This window comes from Antechinus flavipes, chromosome 5 (genome assembly GCF_016432865.1).
Source record: "Antechinus flavipes isolate AdamAnt ecotype Samford, QLD, Australia chromosome 5, AdamAnt_v2, whole genome shotgun sequence".
NCBI lineage: Eukaryota > Metazoa > Chordata > Mammalia > Dasyuromorphia > Dasyuridae > Antechinus > Antechinus flavipes.
Window position 1 is genome coordinate 40,523,783 of NC_067402.1, and position 20,721 is coordinate 40,544,503.

The following is a 20,721-nucleotide window of genomic DNA, read 5'->3' on the forward strand; positions in this document are numbered from 1 at the left end:
GGAGAGGAGAGGCGAGTGGAGAGGGAGAGGAGATAGGTGAGTGGAGAGGGAGAGGAGAGGCGAGTGGAGAGGGAGAGGAGAGGCGAGTGGAGAGGGAGAGGAGAGGCGAGTGGAGAGGGAGAGGAGAGAGGCGAGTGGAGAGGAGAGGAGAGAGGCGAGTGGAGAGGGAGAGGAGAGGCGAGTGGTGGAGAGGGAGAGGAGAGGCGAGTGGAGAGGGAGAGGAGAGGCGAGTGGAGAGGGAGAGGAGAGGCGAGAGGAGAGGGAGAGGAGAGGCGAGAGGAGAGGGAGAGGAGAGGCGAGTGGAGAGGGAGAGGAGAGGCGAGAGTGGAGGGGAGAGGAGAGAGGCGAGTGGAGAGGGAGAGGAGAGAGGCGAGTGGAGAGGGAGAGGAGAGAGGCGAGAGGAAAGGGAGAGGAGGGAGAGAGGGAGAGGAGAGGGAGAGGAGAGGCGAGTGGAGAGGGAGAGGAGAGGCGAGTGGAGAGGGAGAGGAGAGGCGAGTGGAGAGGGAGAGGAGAGGCGAGAGGAGAGGGAGAGGAGAGATAGAAAATAGAGATAAAAGAGAGAGGAGAGAGAGAGGGAAAGAGAGAGTGAGGGAGAGAGAAAGAGTGAGTAAAAAGAGTGAGAGAAAAAGTGAGAGAAAGATTGCGAGAGCGTGTGAAAAAGGAGAGAGAGAGAGAGAGGGAAAGAGAGAGGGAGAGCAAGAGTGAGAGAGTAGAGAGAAGAGAGGGAAAGAGAAAGAGAGGGAGAGACAGAGAGACACAGAGGGATAGAGAGGAAGAAACACTGTGTGTCTGTGTGTTCCACAATTTGCTACTTCAACAACTAAGGGGCTGCCTTGGGTTCCGCATCTTTGAGAAGCTCTTACAGGTATGAGACTCCATGATACAGACTCTTCTGGAGTGGGGATAGCCAAATATCCTCTAGGAGGAAGAATGAGGGGAGTTTGTATTGCGGGGAGGGTGTATATCTGTGGGAAGTCATGTGTGTAGAGATGAAGGAGAGAGACATTTCTAGTGCCAGCAAGAGGAGCTGGACAAGATGCTTGTTCCTCTGTCCTCAATGGTCTCCCATCTGGGAGCATCTGGGATACATGTGAGAACTTGAGAGAAGCCTCTTTTGTAGACTCTGGGGACATTCCTCAAACCATCTGAGAATCACCACAAAGAAAATGGCTTTTTGTTGTTATTCTGAAGAAGCTCCTTGGTTCTTAAGTAAAAGAATGATGTGGGCCTGGGACTCAGGATGAGCTGTTTCAAATTCAGTCTCAAACAGAGCTGAGTGTCCTTGAGGTGCAAACCATTTCCCTATTTCCATCCATTTCCTCACAGGGTTGATGTATGAATCAAAGGAGATGGTCTAGTGTGAAAGTTTGTGGAGTGCAGTGCACAGGGCAGCAGAGATGTGTTGTTCTCTCTCTCTCTCTCTCTCTCTCTCTCTCTCTCTCTCTCTCTCTCTCCCTGATGTGACATTGAGACTGTCTCCAGGACTTCATTACTTCAACCAATAGTCCCCTATTGGGAGTTCAAGCTTAACCAGGAGAGATGTGTGGCTCTCCTTAGCTGGAGAGAGGGGACAGAGCAGTATCAAAGTTTGTAACTTTTTTTTTTCTGACATTTAATCTTCGGAGAACTACTGGAGCCTATCTCACCTTTCTCCAAACCATATTTTAAATTCATACAAAAAATTCTCTGAAATCTCAAAATGTATATATATTCTTTTGCTTTTTTATAATTGAAGGGCGTGGGCAAGATTGTTCATTGTACCTGTAGATATCCCAGATAGGTATGGAAAATCCCTTTGTCCCTGTGCCTGAGTAGCCAATCTGTCATTTCTTCTTAGAGAGCTGGTGTGCTTCAAGGCACTGAAAGGGTTAAGAAAGACTTTCCCAAGGTAGAATGTGCAGGTTCAGACTTTGAAGGCTCTCATTCTTGCCCATCAGACGCACATTGTAGTTACGACTTTGCCCCCTTAGATCTGGATTTGAGAATATGGCCATGAGAAAACTTTTGGGGGAAAGAAGCAGGGATGGGAGCCCGTGGACTGTAAGCCTGACCAGTATATAGGATACTGTGAAATCAAAGAATGTTGGAATTCTCAGAAATTTTGTTCTTTTTTTGGGGGGGAGGGGGGCTTTAAAGCTTTCTTTATTTTTTAAGCTTGAAAGATTCTTCTTTATACTGACAGAAAATTTGCCTTTCTCAGTTACTGACTTTGGATTACTTTTAATGGGGAGGAGAGAAGAGAGATGAGATGAGAAAAGGAGGAAACATGGAAAGGGACCTCTAGGAATGAATCAGTTTTATCAAAACATATTGGATAATGAAAAGCAATAGCTGGGTTGTGTCCAATAAGATATTAGGTGTTTCTTGGGCTGCTGGATACTTCTTTAGCTGGGAAGATGGGATATTGGAACCAGAGTATTTATTTGATGACATTTTCCCTCAGGAAATGCTTGGAATTCCACATGGTACAAAGAAACCAAATATTTCCTTAGGGTGAGGATCAATCAATGAATATATAGTAATGATTGTTCTTATGTCAGTTACTGTATTAAATAAAACACCTCCTCCCCCCCTCCCCCCACCGCCAATTCATTCTGAGGGGGCCAAAAGTAAAAAAACTATAATATGCCAAAAAAAATACAGAGTATATTAAAAATGTCAGAAGGCATAATCCTTTTTTTAAAAAAATATCTTTTTATTGATAGAACACATGCCAGGGTAACTTTTTACAGCATTATCCCTTGCATTCACTTCTGTTCCGATTTTTCCCCTCCCTCCCGCCACCCCTTCCCCCTGATGGCAAGCAGTCTTTACATGTTGAATGGGTTGCAGTATATCCTAGATACAATATATGTGTGCAGAACCGAAGGGTTTTCTTGTTGCACAGGGAGAATTGAATTCAGAAGGTATAAATAACCCGGGAAGAAAAACAAAAATGCAAGCAGTTTATATTCATTTCCCAGTGTTCTTTCTCTGAGTGTAGCTGCTTCTGTCCATCTTTGATCAATTAAGGCTCTCTTTATCGAAGAGATCCACTTCCATCAGAATACATCCTCAAACAGTACCGTTGTTGAGGTATATAATGATCTCCTGGTTCTGCTCATTTCACTCAGCATCAGTTCATGTAAGTCTCGCCAGTCCTTTCTGTATTCATCCTGCTGGTCATTCCTTACAGAACAATAATATTCCATAACATTCATATACCACAATTTACTTAACCATTCTCCAATTGATGGACATCCTTTCATTTTCCAGCTTCTAGCCACTACAAACAGGGCTGCCACAAACATTTTGGCACATAACAGGTCCCTTTCCTTTCTTTAGTATCTCTTTGGGGTATAAGCCCTGTAGAAACACTGCTGGATCAAAGGGTATGCACAGTTTGATAACTTTTTGAGCATAGTTCCAAATTGCTCTCCAGAATGGCTGGATGTGTTCACAATTCCACCAACAATGTTTCAGTGTCCCTGTTTTCCCACATCCCCTCCAACATTCCCCATTATCTTTCCCTGTCATTCTAGCCAATCTGACAGGTGTGTAGTGGTATCTCAGAGTTGTCTTAATTTGCATTTCTCTGATTAATAATGATTTGGAGCATATTTTCATATGTCTATAAATAGTTTCAATTTCTTCATCTGAGAATTGTCTGTTCATATCCTTTGACCATTTATCAATTGGAGAATGGTTTGATTTCCTATAGATTAGAGTCAATTCTCTATATATTTTGGAAATGAGGCCTTTATCAGAACCTTGGATTGTAAAAATGTTTTCCCAGTTTATTGATTCCCTTTAATCTTGTTTGCATTTGTTTTGTTTGTACAAAAACTTTTCAATTTGATATAATCAAAATTTTCTATGTTGTGGTCAATAGTGATCTCTAGTTCTTCTTTGGTCATAAATTCCTCCCTCTTCCACAGGTCTGCGAGGTAAACTATCCTATGCTCTTCCAATTTATTTATCATCTCATTCTTTATGCCTAAGTCATGAACCCATTTTGACCTTATCTTAGTGTACGGTGTTAAGTGTGGGTCAATGTCTAGTTTCTGCCATACTGATTTCCAATTTTCCCAGCAATTTTTGTCAAATAATGCATTCTTATCCCAGAAACTGGTGTCTTTGGGTTTGTCAAACACTATATTATTAAAGTTATTGGCTGTTTTGTCCTTTGAACATAACCTATTCCATTGATCAACTAGTCTATTTCTTAGCCAATACCAGATGGTTTTAGTAACTGCTGCTTTATAATATAATTTTAGATCTGGTACAGCTAAGCCACCTTCATTGGATTTTTTTTTTCATTAATTTCCTTGAAATTCTTGACCTTTTGTTTTTCCATATGAACTTTGTTATTTTTTCTAATTCACCAAAGTAGTTTTTTGGGAGTCTGATTGGTATAGTGCTCAATAAGTAGATTAATTTAGGTAGTATTGTCATATTTATTATATTTGCTCGCCCAATCCAAGAGCATTTAATATTTTTCCAGTTGGTTAGATCAGACTTAATTTGTGTGGAAAGTGTTTTGTAGTTTTGCTCATAAAGTTTCTGGTTTTCCCTTGGCAGATAGATTCCTAAATATTTTATACAATCAGTAGTTACTTTAAATGGAATTTCTTTTTGTAGCTCTAACTGTTGGGTTTTGTTAGTGATATATAAGAATGCTGATGACTTATGTGGGTTTATTTTATATCCTGCAACTTTGCTGAAGGTGTAGATTGTTTCTAATAACTTTTTGGTAGAATCTCTGCGGTTCTCTAAGTATGCCATCATATCATCAGCAAAGAGTGATAATTTGGTTTCCTCATTGCCTATTCTTATTCCCTTAATCTCTTTCTCAACTCTTATTGCCAAAGCTAGCATTTCTAATACAATATTAAATAGTAACGGTGATAGTGGGCAACCTTGTTTTACTCCTGATCTTATTGGGAATGGTTGCAGTTTGTCCCCGTTACATATAATGCTTACTGCTGGTTTGAAAAAGATGCTACTGATTATTTTAAGGAAAAGTCCATTTATTCCTATCCTCTCAAGAGTTTTTAATAGGAATGGATGTTGGATTTTATCAAATGCTTTTTCTGCATCTATTGAGATGATCATATGGTTTTTGTTAATTTGATTATTAATATGGCCAATTATATTGATAGTTTTCCTAATATTGAACCGGCCCTGCATTCCTGGTATAAATCCTACTTGATCATGATGTATTATCCTGGGGATGATTTTCTGTAGTCTTTTTGCTAATATCTTATTTAAGATTTTAGCATCAATATTCATTAGGGAGATTGGTCTATAATTTTCTTTCTCTGTTTTCAACCTACCTGGTTTAGGTATCAGTACCATGTCTGTGTCATAAAAGGAGTTTGGTAGGACTCCTTCATTCCCTATTTTTTCAAATAGTTTATAAAGTATTGGGGCTAATTGTTCTTCGAATGTTTGGTAGAATTCACATGTAAATCTATCTGGTCCCGGGGATTATTTTTTAGGGAGTTGATTAATAGCTTGTTCTATTTCTTTTTCTGAAATGAGACTATTTAAGCAATTTACTTCCTCCTCTGATAATCTGGGAAGCCTATATTTTTGGAGGTAGTCATCCATTTCGCTTAGGTTATCAAATTTATTGGCATAAAGTTGGGCAAAGTAACCCCTTATTATTTCTTTAATTTCCTCTTCATCAGTGGTAAGATCTCCTTTTTCATTTTTAAGACTGCCAATTTGATTTCCCTCTCTCCTTTTTCTAATCAGATTTACCAAAGGTTTATCAATTTTATTGGTTTTTTCATAAAACCAATTCTTAGTTTTATTTATTCAATAGTTTTTTTTTTTTACTTTCTATGTTATTAATTTCTCCTTTTAATTTTAGAATTTCAAGTTTAGTAATTGATTGGGGGTTTTTAATTTGGTCTTTTTCTAACTTTTTAAGTTCCAGGCCCAATTCATTGATCTTCTCTTTTTCGATTTTATTCAAGTAAGCCTCTAAGGATATAAAATTTCCCCTTATTACTGCTTTGGCTGCATCCCATAAATTTTGATATGATGTCTCATTGTTGTCATTATCTTGAGTGAAGTTATTCATTGTGTCTATAATTTGCTGTTTCACCCAGTCATTCTTTAAGATGAGATTATTTAGTTTCCAATTACTTTTTGGTCTATTTACACCTAACTTTTTGTTGAATGTAGTTTTTATTGCATTGTGGTCTGAAAAGAAAGCATTTACTATTTCTGCCTTCCTGCATTTAATTTTGAGGCCTTTATGTCCTAATATATGGTCAATTTTTGTGTAGGTTCCATGAACTGCTGAGAAGAAAGTATACTCCTTTCTGTCACCATTCAGTTTTCTCCAGAGGTCTATCATACCTACTTTTTCTAATATTCTATTTACCTCTTTAATTTCTTTCTTATTTGTTTTGTGATTTGATTTATCTAAATCTGAGAGTGCAAGATTGCGACCTCCCACTATTATCGTTTTGCTGTCTATTTCTTCTCGCAACTCTCTTAGCTTCTCTTTAAGGAAGTTAGATGCTATACCACTTGGTGCATATATGTTTAATACTGATATTGCTTCATTGTCTATAGTACCCTTAAGCAAGATATAGTTTCCTTCCTTATCTCTTTTAATTAGATCAATCTTTGCTTTTGCTTGATCTGAGATAAGGATGGCTACCCCTGCTTTTTTGACTTCACCTGAAGCATAATAGATTCTGCTCCAGCCTTTTACCTTTAGTCTGTATGTATCTCCCTGTTTTCAATGTGTTTCCTGTAAACAACAGATTGTAGGGTGCTGACTTTTGATCCAGTCTGCTATCCACCTCCTCTTTATGGGAGAGTTCATCCCATTCCCATTTGCGGTTAAAATAACCAATTCTGCATTTTCTGCCATCCTAATATCCCCAGATTATACTTTTCTTTTTCTTGCCCTCCTTCCCTTCTTCCCTATTGGTCCCACTAACGTCGCGCAGCTCTCCCTCTTTAGTATCCTTCCCTCCTCCCTTTGAATCCCTTCCCTTTCTTGTACCCTTCCCTTATTACTCTTTTTCCTTCTCCCTTTTCCTCTCCCACTTTTTAATGAAGTGAGAGAAGAATCTGTGTAAAACAAATATGTCAATTGTTTCCTCTTTGTGCCAACTCTGATGAGAGTAGGATTCACCCAATGTTCCTCCCCCTCTCTACGTTCCCTCATATATGATAGGTTTCCTTTGCCTCATTGTCGCATGTAGTTTCCCTCTTTTTATCTCCCTTCTTCCCTTTCTCTGACACTCTCCCCTTTCCATTTCTACTTCCCTTTTTTATGTTATATCGGTAAAATCAAATTATACATATGGTTTTTATGTATATTCACAACAGAAATACAGTTCTCAAGAGTTCCTTTTACCTTTTTCTACTTCTCTTGATTCCTGTTGTTGAAGATCAAATTTTTTGTTTAAGTCTGGTTTTTTCCTTAGAAACAGATGGAATTCCTCTATTTCATCATTTAAATGTCCATCTTCTTCTTTGGAAAAAAATACTCAGCTTAGCTGGATAGTTTCTTCTTGGCTGCATTCCAAGTTCTTTTGCCTTTCGGAATATCTGATTCCAGGGTCTTCGATCCTTTAATGTTGAGGCAGCCAGATCTTGCGTGACCCTTATTGTTGCATCTCGGTATTTGAACTGTTTTTTCCTGGCTGCTTGTAAAATTTTTTCTTTAGTCTGGAAATTCTGAAGTTTGGCCACAATATTCCTTGGAGTCTTTATTTTAGGGTCTTTTTCAGAAGGTGTTTGATGAATTCTTTCAACGCCTATTTTCCCTTCCAGTTCTATTACTTCTGGGCAGTTCTCTTTGATGATTTCCTGTAAAATAGTATCTAGGCTCTTTTTTTCATCATAATTTTCTGGTAGTCCGATGATCCTCAGGTTATCTCTCCTAGATCTATTTTCCAGGTCTGTTGTTTTTCCAAGTAAATATTTGACATTTTTTTTCCAATCTTTCATTTGTTAGGTTCTGCTTGACTGATTCTTGATATCTCAATGAATCAGTCATTTCTATTTGTTCAGTTATTTTCTTCGTTAGCTTTTTTTACTTCTTTTTGTATATGTCCAATTGAGTTGTTTTGCTCTATGGAATTTTTTTCCATTTCACTAATTTTATTTATTTATGTATTTATTTATTTTTTTTAGGGAGTCATTTTCTTTTTCCATTTCGCAAACTAACTCTGTTTTTTACCTTTTCCAATTCACATTTCAGGAAGTTGTTTTCTTTTTCCACTTTATCAAATTTTTCTTTTAGTGAGTTATGTGTCTTTCCCCATTTCTCTTCTAGCTCTCTTTTAAGGATTTTGATAGTCTCTTCTAAGAGAGCCTTTTGTATTGGAGACCAACAATCATCTGGAGACTGTCTGCTATTAGTCTCTTCAGGGTTGAAAAGCTCTTCTCTTTCTGTGTAGAAACTATCAATCGTTCTTTTGATTTTTTGACTCATTTTGTTAAAGCCTGTGAGGTCTGCCTTCAGAGCCAGGAGGTTACTAGCTTCCTCTGCAGAGCAGTGAAAGGTATATGGACGTGGTAGCTGTCCTGTCGACCGGCTACAAAAAGCAGCAAGGTACTGGAGTGCTCTGGGAAAGAGTTCCCCACCCGAAAGTAACTCAGGCCTGCAGGGCCCAGCTGGGAAAGTGCTTTTCAAAGAACCCCAGCTGTGTGAGATAACGACTGCCCTGGGGCTAGACACTTAGCAGTGAGAGTTTCACTGCCCCAAGCCAAACCCTGCCCTGGGGCTGTGGGTATTAGCGGCTGAGCAGTGAATGGATCTGCAGGGACTGGAAGTGTCTGCCCGGGAAGCGCAGACAGCTGGGGAGGTTCTATTGCCCCAGGCCGAGCCCCCCACACTGCCCAGCAAAGGCTGCCCAGGCTGTGCCCCACTGTCATGCAGATTAGTAACTGCCCCCGCAAAAGCCCCGAACTGCCGGATGTGGCCACAGGGCTGCGGTAAAGTCTGCCTGAGTCGCTTCCGGGTTTGAGGGGTTACAGCCAGATCTCCTTAGGTTCTGGCGTTTTTTAGAGGATCCTCTGTTTTAGGCTTTAACTTCTCTGCCAGTTTACTGCTTTGTAATCAAGGCAGAGCAGTTAGCCTAGAGCAGAGTGGTCCCTATATCTTCTCTAGCCACAGAGAGCACCCGTGCCCCTAGTCTGCTCAGGACACTAGCTTCTCGCTGCCTGTGCTAGTCTCTTCCTGGCCCCTCAGGACAAACCTTTCCTGGCGAGCTTCCGGATCGTAAGTTGTAGTGCTTCTTATCTTTGTGAATTTAAGCAGTGAAGAGTTATTTTTGAGGCTGGATTAAATAGTTGGTTATGAGGGTAATGAGAGGAGCTTAGAGAGTTGTATGTGCCTGCTCCGCCATCTTGGCTCCGCCCCCTAGAATCGCAAAACATGTTTGAAGAGAGGGTGAACAGAGAGAATAAATGAGGGAAACACATGTAGCAATAGTAATTGGAAAAGCAATTTTTGACGTGTTTATTTGTTGGCATATCATTGTTCTCTGGGAAATGAGCTGAATGTTCCCATGGGGGGAAAAAATACCTGGAAAGTACTCCATGAACAAAGTGAAATATGAATGATAGCAATATTCTGGAGGGACCAGTTGTAAATGATTTTAATCTACAACTACTAAAGGACTAAGGATAAAAGATCTTATCCATTCATAGAAATGGAATGCTTATGTCTCAATACAGATTGAAGCATTCCCTATTTTTCTCTTTATCTCTCTATTTTTAAGATAATTTCTCTTCAGGGTTTTATTTTCATTAGGGTGGTTGATCTATGTTTTTACAAATTTATGGAAATGTTTTGGATAATCTCATATGTGGTTTCTTAATTGTGGGTGGGAATCAGGGAAAAAACCTACAAAGCAAACATCTTAAAAAAAAAATCTTTAAAATCTTTACATTAAAAAATGCAAAAGAAAATTTTTTGAATGTAACTTGGGTTCAATATTAATTGAAATGATATTGAAAAAGGAATCATTCACTTTTGTACTTTGGAGGTGATAATAGTAACTTTGCATTTCAATTAGTAAAACTCAATTGAATGAGAATGTGAGAAAGCAGAGTACAGAGAGTTTAGAGCAGAGAGAGAAAGGGAAAAGAATAAGTGGAGGCCACAGTCAATAAACATGTATTATCTACCATGGCTCAAGCTCCATACTAAGCAGTGGCGGGATAGAAAGAATTGCCCAAGCTGGGGCCTGGCCTGAAGGAGCTTTCAGTCTAAGGGGGGGTGACTCCATACTGATAACTCTGTACAAATAAGTGGTTTACCAGAAGAAAAAAAAAAAAACAAATTGGAAGTAACGAAGTTGTCTCTTGAGCTTTCTCCAAGTTTGCAATGAGGGAGAGCATAGGCAAGAGCACATCGACAAGGGTCCGTGTCCACCAGAGGCCAGGAATCACTCCTTGGTAAATCCTAATCCCAGAGCTGCTGCTATCTCTGCTCCCCACAACGCCTGACTCCTTTGCCTTTGCTCATATGGTTCCTTCTTCATTCACAGATTTGGTCGAGGAGCATCAGGCAAAAGCAATGAGACTGCGGGGTCTCTGTCACACTGTCTCCCCCTTGTCATTGAACGACATTGAGCTCGACCTCGGGACCCAGGGGGACAATATTCCCGTGGGCTCAACAAAAAAGGGGAGAAACATTGGGGCTCCGTGGTGGATCAGACGTACTGGGATCGAGATTCACCCTAAAGTCCTTGCAATACTATTGCTATTGCAAGCTTCCCCTCGACATGGGACCAACAAAGTCCAGCCCACAATGTCTCCCAAGGCTGTCCCCAACCCTTCCTCCACCACAGGGCCCCAGCGGGGACCGGAAAACGCCAACCCCACCCGCCCACCTAGGAGAATTGCAAAAGTGCGGCCTCTCTTTGCCCCTCAGTCCACCAGTTCTCCAAAGTGTGCCCCACAAGCCAGGAAGCCCCCGGAAGAATACTTTATATTGCAAGTATGCCCCTTTTTTGTCCCCCAGCCTGAAAGTCACCCAAACTGTGCCCCACAACCCAGGAAGCCCCAGGAAGACTTTATGAAGAGTCTGGATGTAAAGGAAAGGCGGCAATGTAAAGTACGCCCCTTTTTTGTCCCCCAGCCTGAAAGTCCCCCAAACTGTGCCCCACACTCCCAGACGCCCTAGGGAGAATGCTCTAGTAAGAGTCAGGGTGTAAAGAAAAGATGGCAATACAAAATACGCCCTGTCTTTGTCCCCCAGCCTGAAAGTTCCCCAAACTGTGCCCCACAACCGCCCTCCCAGACACCCCAGGGAGGTCCTTCTGGACAACAACGCCCCTTTTCGGGTTTCTTTAAAAATATAAATGCTGCAAGAATCGAGAAGTAAAGAAACCGCTAGAAGAATCGAGAAGTAAAGAAACCGCTGCAAGAATCGAGAAGTATTTCTCCTATTTCCCCCACAGATACTACAAAATTGTGCCTGAGCAAACTTACACATTAAAATTAAAAAAAAAAAAATTGAGCTAGAATGGGGGTCCTTCAGATACAGCCCCAAAGATGGAAAGAAAGCCATTGGGCTGGGGATGGACCTGTCTAAAGTACTGAGGACCTCCAGGATAAATACACAGAAGAAGTGGGGACCCCTGGCCTAGCTGGGTGTTGGCTGGAGCTTCAGCAAAAACCACACTTTATCTCCCAGTCAAGTCAACTTGAAGTCTTGACTCCTGGAGCCTGAGTGAAGCTGGGCTGCTTAGGATGACAGCTGGGTACAGCTGGGCCACTGAGAACCTGAGGAAGTGGCCCTGACAAGAAGGAACCCCACCCTGGTGGGGGCAGAGCCAGAGGCAGGGGGCCGGGATGCTGCTGGCTGCCAGTGCAGGAGCTGCTGGCTCCTGGTCCACCCAGGAAGGGGGATGCTCTTGGTTTGTGCTTCCTGGTCGGAGAGTTTGGAGTTTCTGGGCAGAGGGCAGAACTGAAGGGAAGCATGAGGAACCATGTCTTCACACCACAAGTAGAGGTCCTTAAACTGAATTAAATCTTTTATAACAATGCACCAGCTAAGAAGAACCCCACCTTTGAAACATATTATGGAAACAGGGAAGACTAGAGTTCATCTTCAGAGAAGGACACTAAGCAACAAAGCTTTTACATCAAAGAGTAACCTGAAATGGCCCCAAACTCAGAGAATGTATACAACTCAAAAAAGAAGTTAAACATCAAATGAGAGACACTAGGGAAAAACGAACCAAAATAAAAAATTCCATCCAAGGAAAACCAAAAGTTTAGGAAACAAAAAAGGAAACCAACTTGCAGAGGAGGAACAGAATCTCAAAGATGAAAATAATTCTTTGAAAATGAGGGTGGAGCAATTGCAAGACAGGAAGTTAAGACAAACCAGGAAATAACAAAAAGGACAGATTTTAGTGATTGCAAACAAATAGAACAAAATGTGAAACATCTTATAATTTAAAAAACAGATCTGGAGAACAGATTTAAGAAGAGAAACTTCAATTGGACTGCTTGACAATTGTGACCCAAAAAAAACCCTTGACACAAAATGCAAGAAATAATTTAGGACAATTGTCCTGGGAGTGGAAGCGCCAAGATGGCAGAGAAAAGACACGACTTTCTCAGAGCTCTCCCACACATACCTCAAATTAACAGCAAATTGAGCCTTTGATCCGGTCGTATGAAGTGACAGAACCCACAAGTATTTGGAATGTAACAAATTGCCAACAGAAGGGGTAAATTTAAAGATTTCCAGAAAAGGTCTGTTTCAATTGGCCACTGTGAGAAGTGGGCCGAGCGCTGGTAGTACAGATCCCCAGGGTGGTTGGGATCTAGGCACTAGGGAACCTACCAGTAGGAACCAGTAGGAAGCAGAGTTGGCTTCTCTGTCCTGGTTACAAGCCAGTACATCAGATTATCTGGAAAACATCCAACACAAATACAAAAAACAATTAGTGAGCCGCTAAATCCCAGAATATCCTGGGCCCTGGCCATGCCCACCTGGCCACCAAAAGTTAGTCAGCATTGAAGCCAGCACAGCTTGTTAGAGGAAGCTTGGACAATCTCCCCGTTGTCTGAAATGGACCTCAACCTTATTTAAAAAATAAGCAAAAAGAATTCTCAGCATAGATAGTTTTTATGGAGAAAGAGAAGAAATTTCAAACTCTGAGGACACTAAAAGCAGATCATCTCCAGAGACCCCAAAGGATGATGATAAGAATTGGTCCCCATCTCACAAGCCTGTCTTGGAAGGCTTGGAAGGATTCAAAAACGGACTTAAAACAGGGAAGAAATAATAAAGAAAGGCAATGAAAATTTTGCAAGACGGTTTGGAAAAGGAAACAGAAATTATCTGAAGAAAATTCCTTACCAAATAGATTGAATGAAATGGAAAAAAAAAAAACATACAACACCTTACAAAATAGATTTGACAAAATGGAAAAAGAAAATAACTCCTTAAAAAATAGAGTTTATGACATGGAAAAACTGCATTGAGCAAAACAACTCATTTAAAAATTGAATTGCCCCAATCCAAAAGGAGCTAAAAAAGGTAGCTGAAGAAAATCATTTACTAAACATCGAGCAAATGGAAATGAATGACTCAATGAGACATCAAAAATCAGTCATCCAAAAAAATTGAAAAAATACAAGAAAGTAAAATGCCACTGACCTGGAAGATAGACCTAAGAGAGACAATCTAAGCATATCTGGACTCCCTCAAAAGTAGGATCAAAAAAGCCTAGACATCATCTTTCAGGAAATCACCAAGAGAAACTGCACTGATGTCCTAGAACCAGAAGATAAAATAACCATTGAAAGAATTCACCAGTCATCTCCTGAAAGAGTTCCCCAAATGAAAACTCCATGGAATACCATAGCTAAATTTCAGAATTATCGGATTAAGGAAAAAATATTGCAAGTAGCCAGAAAGAAACAATTCAATATCAAGGAACTGCAGTCAGGATCATCCTGTGAACATCAGAACCTTAAAGGATCGAAGCACCTGGAATCTGATATTCTGAAAGGTAAAGAAAAAACTTGCATTGTAGCCAAGAATCAACTGTCCAGCTAAACTGAGCATTATCTTTCAGGTAAGAAGATGAACATATGGATTTCAATCATTTCTGATGAAAAGAGCAGAGCTGAACAAAAAATTTGACTTGCAAATACAGAACACAAGAAGCATCAGAAGGTAAAAAGGAAAGAACTCCTGAGATATATACCCGTGTTATAGGTATACTTAGAAAGTGTGGGCATAATTTGATTTTATTGTGCTAATATGAAAAAGTAATTAGAGGTGGAAAGGGGATTGTACCAGAAAAAGAGAGGGATATGAAGGTAAATAAGTGAAATTATATCTCATTAAGAGGCAAAGAAGATCTATTATAGATGAGGGAAAGAAAGGGAGGGGGATGAACATTGTGTGAATCTTACTCTGATTAGATTTTGCTCAAAGAGAGAATAACAAACATACTGGGTATCACAGAGAAATTTCTCTCCCCTTATAGAGAAATGGAGGGAGAAAGGGGGAAAAGAAAGGGGGAAACTAATAGAAGGGAAACAGAAGCAGTAGGGGAAAGATAAAAGAAGTGGGGGGGAGGGGTGCTGTGTGAAGAGAGGTGAGGGTCAGAAGCAAAATACTGGGGAAAAGAAAGAGAAAAGCATAACTTGGAGCAAATAAAATGGCAGGAAGTATAGAATTAGTCATGTTAATTGTGGATCTGAATGGGATGATCCCTCCCATAAAAAGGAAGCAGATAGCAGACTGGATTAAAAGCCTGAATCCTACAACATGTTGTTTACAAGAAACATTTAAAGCAGAGTGACACATACATAGTAAAGGTAAAAGGCTGGAGCAGAATGTATTATGCTTCAGGTGAAGTAAAAAAAAAAAAACAAAAAAAAAAAAACAAAAAAAACAAAAAACAGAGGAATAGCGATCCTGATCTCAGATCAAACAAAAGCAAAAATCTATCTAATTAAAAGAGATAAGGAAGTAAACTATATCTTGCTAAAGGCGGGGTACCCAATATAAGGAAGCAAGCAATAGCAATATTGAAATATATATGCACTAAGTGGCATAGCATCCAGATTACTAGAGGAGAAGATGAGAGCTGCAAGAAGAAATAGACACCAAAATTATATTAGTGAGGGATCTCAATGTTGCTCTCTCAACAGTAGATAAATCAACCACAAAATATAAGAAGTTAAGGAAGTAAATAGAATTTTAGAAAAGTTTGAAGAAAATTGATTGAAGACAGAAAGGAGTATACTTTTTTTCTTGGCAGTTCATGGAACCTATAAAAATTTGACCATGTCTTAGAGCATAAAAACCTCAAAATCACAGAAAGGCAGAAATCCTAAATTTTTTCAGATCATGATACAATAAAAATTACATTCAATAAAAAGCCAGGGAAAAATCATCTTAAAGAACGAATGGGTGAAACAGCAAATCATAGAGACAACAGTTTCATGCAAGAGAATGAGTAATAAGACAACATAACCAAAATGTGTGGGATGCAGCCAAAGCAGATATTAGGGGAAATTTTATATCTCTAGATGCTTACTGGTATCAGAGAAACAGAAGTACAATGAAGTGGCTAACAAAAGGCTAAATTTAAAAAACCCCAATTAAATCCCAAATTTGAAATTCTAAAAACGAAAGGACATATTAATAAAATGGAAACTAAGAAAACTATGGAATTAACAAAACTGAATTGCTTTTAGGGGAAAAGTAGATAAACCTTTAGGTTAATCTGATTTTCTTTCCTTTTTCTAACCAAATGATCAGTCTCAAAAATAAAAAGGGAGAGCTTTGTACCAATGAAGAGGAAATTAGAGCAATAATTAGGTGTTATTTTGCCCAACTTGACATCAATAAATTTGATCATCTAAATGAAATGGAGGAATTCTTACAAAAATATAGACTGCCCAGATTAACAAAAGAGGAAATAAATTACTTAGTAATTTATTGTAATAGTCCCATGTTAGAAATAGAAATAGAACAAGATATGAATCAACTCCCTAAGAAAAAATCTCCAGGACCAGATGAATTTACATGTGTATTCTAACATTTAAAGAATCATTAATTCCAGTACTATGCAAAGTATTTGAAATCATAGAAGGATTCTTACCAAATTCCTTTTATGATGCAGACATGGTACTGATATTTAAACCAGGTAGAAGGATAACAGACAGAAAATTATAGACCAATTTCCCTAATGAGAATAGTGATGCAAAAATCTTAAATAAAATATTAGCAGAGATATTACAGAAATTCATCCCTAGGATAACGCACTATGACCAAGTAGAATTTATACTAGGAAATATATAACTTATGGTTATATGTGAGGAAAGCTACTATAAGCCTACTTGATTATATCAGTAACCAAAGTAAGAAAAATTAACGGATGATTTCAATAGATACAACACAAGCACTGGATATAACATTCAACACCCAATCCTATTAAAACCACTAGAGTGTATAGGAATAAATGGAGTTGTTCTTAAAATGATCAGTAGCATCTATTTCAAATCAGCAAGCCTCATATGTAATGGGGACAACCCTAAAACATTCCCAATAAGATCAGGGGTGAAATAAGGTTGCTCACTGTCACCATTACTATTTGATGTTGGATTAGAAATGTTAGCAAATATAATAACAATTTGACAATACTACCTAAATCAATCTACTTATTTAGTGCCACACCAATCGAACTCACAAGAAATTATTTTACAGATCGAGACAAAATAATAACAAAGTTCATCTGGAAGAACAAAATCAAGAATTACAAGGGAATTAATGAAAAATCGCAAATGAAGGTAGCCTAGCTGTGGATACCTAAAGTTGTATTATAAAGCCGCGTTTTCATTAAAACCATTTGGAACTGGCTAAGAAATAGAGTAGTCAATCAGTGGAAGAAGTTAAGTTCACAGGACAAAGTAGTCGATGACTAGCGTGATCTACTACTTGACAAACCCAATGACACCAGCTTTGGGGATAAAAAATCTATTTCACAAAAACTTCTGGGAAAATTGGAAATTAGTATGGCAGAACCTAGACATGGACCCACACCTAACACAATATACCAACATAAGGTCGAAATGAGTTCATGATAGCATGGAGTTATAAGCAAATTGGAAAAACATAGGAAAGTTTACCTCTTAGATCTGTGGAGAAGGAAGGAATTTTTGACCCAAGAAGTGCTGGAATTATTGTAAAGAAAATAGATCATTTTGATTAATATGAAGTTAAAAGGTTTTGTACACAAACAAAACTAATGCAGTCAAGATTGAAGGGAAGCCATAAACTGGGAAAACATTTTTACATTCAAGCGTTCTGATAAAGGCCTCATTTCTAAAATATAGAGAGAATGGATTCAAATGTATAAGAATTCAAACCATTCTCCGACTGATAAATGGTCAAAAGGTATGAACAATTTTCAGATGAAGAAATTAAAAACCTTTTCTAGCCATCTGAAAAGGTGCTCTAAATCACTACTGATCAGAGAAATGCAAATTAAGATAACCCTGAGGTACCACTACAACACACCTCAGATTGGCTAAGATGACAAGAAAAGATGACGTTTCCTGTCATCTTAGCCAATGTTGGAGGGGACGTGGGAAAACTGGGACACTAATACATTGTTGGTGGAACTGTGAACGGATCCAACCATTCTGGAGAGCAATTTAGAACTATGCCCAGAGACTTTTCAAATTGTGTATACACTTTGACCCAGCAGTGTTTCTATTGGGCTTATATCCCAAAGAGATTTTAAAAGGGACCCACATGTGCAAAAATGTTTTCATAGCAGCCCTTTTAGTCATGTCAAGAAACTGGAAACTGAGTGTCAGATGCCCATCAGTTGGGGAATGGCTGAATAAGTTATGGCATATGAATGTTATGGAATATAATTGTTCTATAAGAAAGGATCAGGAGGACGATTTTAGAGAGGCCTGGAGAGACTGACATGAACTGATGTTGAGTGAAATGAGCAGAACCGGGAGATCACGGGACACGGCAACATCATTAGTATATGACGATCCATTTTGATGGCGATAGAACATGAGGGGGAAAAGTGGAAATAGAAAAAAAAATCCGCTAATACCCCCTCAATGAAATCCTTTGTGGAAAACACATAGGAATATTAGTGCCAAATTTTGAAACCCCCAGATCCAAGGGAAAAATTTGCAAGCATCATACAAAAAAAGAAACAAGACATATCAGATGCCCCAGGAAAAGATTGGAAAGAAACAGATCTACCTAGGGCTGATTCTGAGAGGGGAGGTTGTTGAGAGGTCGTGAAGAAAGGAGAAAAGACAAGCAAGGCAGCATGGAGTGAGACTTAACTGAGGGAGGGAGGGAAGACAGAGGAGAAAGACTGAGATAAAAGGGGAGGGAGGAAAAAAGAGACAAGAGGAGAGAGTGAGAGCGCTTATGTTGGAAAGATTTCATGTAATATAGTATTTAAAATTATATTTTTAAATCTGTTTAATAGTATTTTTCCAAATGCAAGTAGAGTTTTCAGCATTTGTTTTTGTCAAACTTTGTGTTCCCAATATTTCTCCTTCTCTCCCTTAACCCCCACCATACCCAAGACAGCAAGCAATCTAATAAGTTAAATAATTGCCATTTTTAAGCATTTAACTACATTTCTCATATTATGTAGGAAGAAATCAGATCCCAAGATACAAAGCACGACAAAGGAGGAAAACAGGATTCTGTATGTGACGGGGAGCTAGACCCCAGACTCAAATTGGCTACTCAGAGACATCTCCAGATACAACCAGAAAGCATGGATTCTCATGGTCTGGGTCCCCAGGCCGGAAAGAGGGGATGGACGAACTAGCAAAGACTCGGGTTCATTGGATGGACTGAAAAGGAAGTAACCATTGACCCATGATCAGCAATGCTGTCCAGGTCCTGTGACTTGCTGAAGCTTAGACCAGGATCCTGTCTGAACTCTTCTGCCCTATATTGCTCTGAGAATAGGGATCATGTGACTCCCAGAAACTTAGGTCTAGGGTCTGACCTTTTCTGCCCCAGAGTCCTCTAGGACTAGAGATCCCCCGATTCCCTGAACCTCAGCCCTAGCTTCGACAGCCTCTGAGAATCTGCCCTCCGCCCCCCGCCCTCCAGCCCATTCAGGCCCTCTTTATTTCAGACCTTGGAAGTTCTCTCCCCCCAGTCCGGATGCTTTTCTCCCACCAGGACATGTTACTTAGGCCTTCAGGCTGATTCCCTCCCCTCCCTCCCTCCCTGTCCCCCCAGGATCCAGGTAACTACCCTCTCCCCTTCAGAACTCGCCCCGCCCATCCGTGGGAGCTTTCAGGAACCACTTCACTAAGAGATCTTGGCCCACTCTAGTGCTTAAGTGCATGAGCCAGAGGATGGTAGGATAAGGCTGTTTAAGGCAAGGAGCAGGAGTCAGAGACCCCATGCCCTGCTCCCATCCCCCTCCCCCTTCTTGGAAACCCTGTCATCACCGACCCACAATTGGCGTCTGGCTGCCGGTGTCATCCACAGAACTCCAGCACTGTCCAGGCCCGGAGGCCTCAGGGCCGTTATCCCACCTCAAGCAGGACAGATGGAGTCTTCTGGGCCAAAGGGACACAGGTCTCCCCTTGAGAAGCTGCTGCAGGCTGGCGAGGGGCGAGGACACTGGAGCCCTGCCCAGCGGGGGTCGGACTGAGAAGAGACCCGGGACTTGGACGTGACGTCAGCAGCAGGAGCCGCCGAGTGTCCGAATCAGTGATTTCTGGTTGACCAGTACTTGGAATTTCAGGGCCTGGAGTCTGGAAGAAACAACTCACAAGTAGATTAGCGATGCAAGGCCTGAATATGAGGGGGGAAAATGGAGTTAATATGGGGGTTACAGGGACAGAAACCAGAGTCCCCTCCCACATGAAGACTGGTTGGGGGGAACGATGAGGCTCTCATGAATGTCTCTCATCCAGACAGATTTTCCTAGAATAAATAGCAAAAAGTATTTCCCCCAAATTCCTACTTTTGTTTCCTCCAAGGAGATGGGGCAATGGGGGGAACATGGTGGCCTCCTACACAGTGAAAAGAGCGCTCAGGTGGTCTAGGAGGCGAGCACCATGATGTTTAGAGAGGATGACAGAGTGGAGATAATCTTACGTGGGTATGATCACCTTCCTTACAAGGGAAGGCTTTTACCCAGGTAGTACAGGGTAGAAAAAGCAAGAACAGTTGGAAGCCCCTGCCAGAGGACATGTGCACAATCCTCCTGCTGCTCCTCCCCTCGGGGTGTCCCCCTTCTCCAGAGGGGCTTCAGGATGGGGGGTTTCACGGCCCTTTCAGAATGTACTTGCCTTGGAACTGAGTTTAGGAATCAGGAGTTAGGGAATTAAAGGGGCCCTGGTCAGGGGCAACCAGGCAGCAGCACGGGCAGCTGAAGATGCCAGCCTACTTCCCTTGGCCTGAAGTGAATCCCGCTTTACAAAACGTAACAAACCCTTCTAAGTCCATGGACAACTCGCAATCATTGTTTCTCTGCAGGCTCAATGGGGGAATGTTTGGCTGTCAAAAGCCCCTTCCTTACAGAGCCCCCATGAGCGAGAAAACATGAAAGGCATATTTGGAGTCAGTATAGAAGTTCTCTCTAGGGGAAAATGCTCTGAACCTGGTGAGTTAGAACCTCCAATAACTGGCCGAGAGTGAGCTTGGAGGCTTCCTCAATTAGACCATGGCAGCCACAGCATCCCAAAGACACCAAGTTTCTTTGA

At 40.5% G+C, this 20,721-nt stretch overlaps 1 long non-coding RNA gene across 1 annotated transcript; it reads left to right on the top strand.

Annotated features, from left to right (window-relative positions):
* The first annotated feature begins 431 nt into the window (after positions 1-431).
* Positions 432-19,961, top strand: LOC127537808 (uncharacterized). Its single transcript, XR_007947611.1, has 5 exons — positions 432-865; positions 10,512-13,997; positions 14,064-14,164; positions 16,712-16,794; positions 18,642-19,961. It is a non-coding gene; the product is annotated as an uncharacterized LOC127537808 (long non-coding RNA).
* Positions 19,962-20,721: the final 760 nt, after the last annotated feature.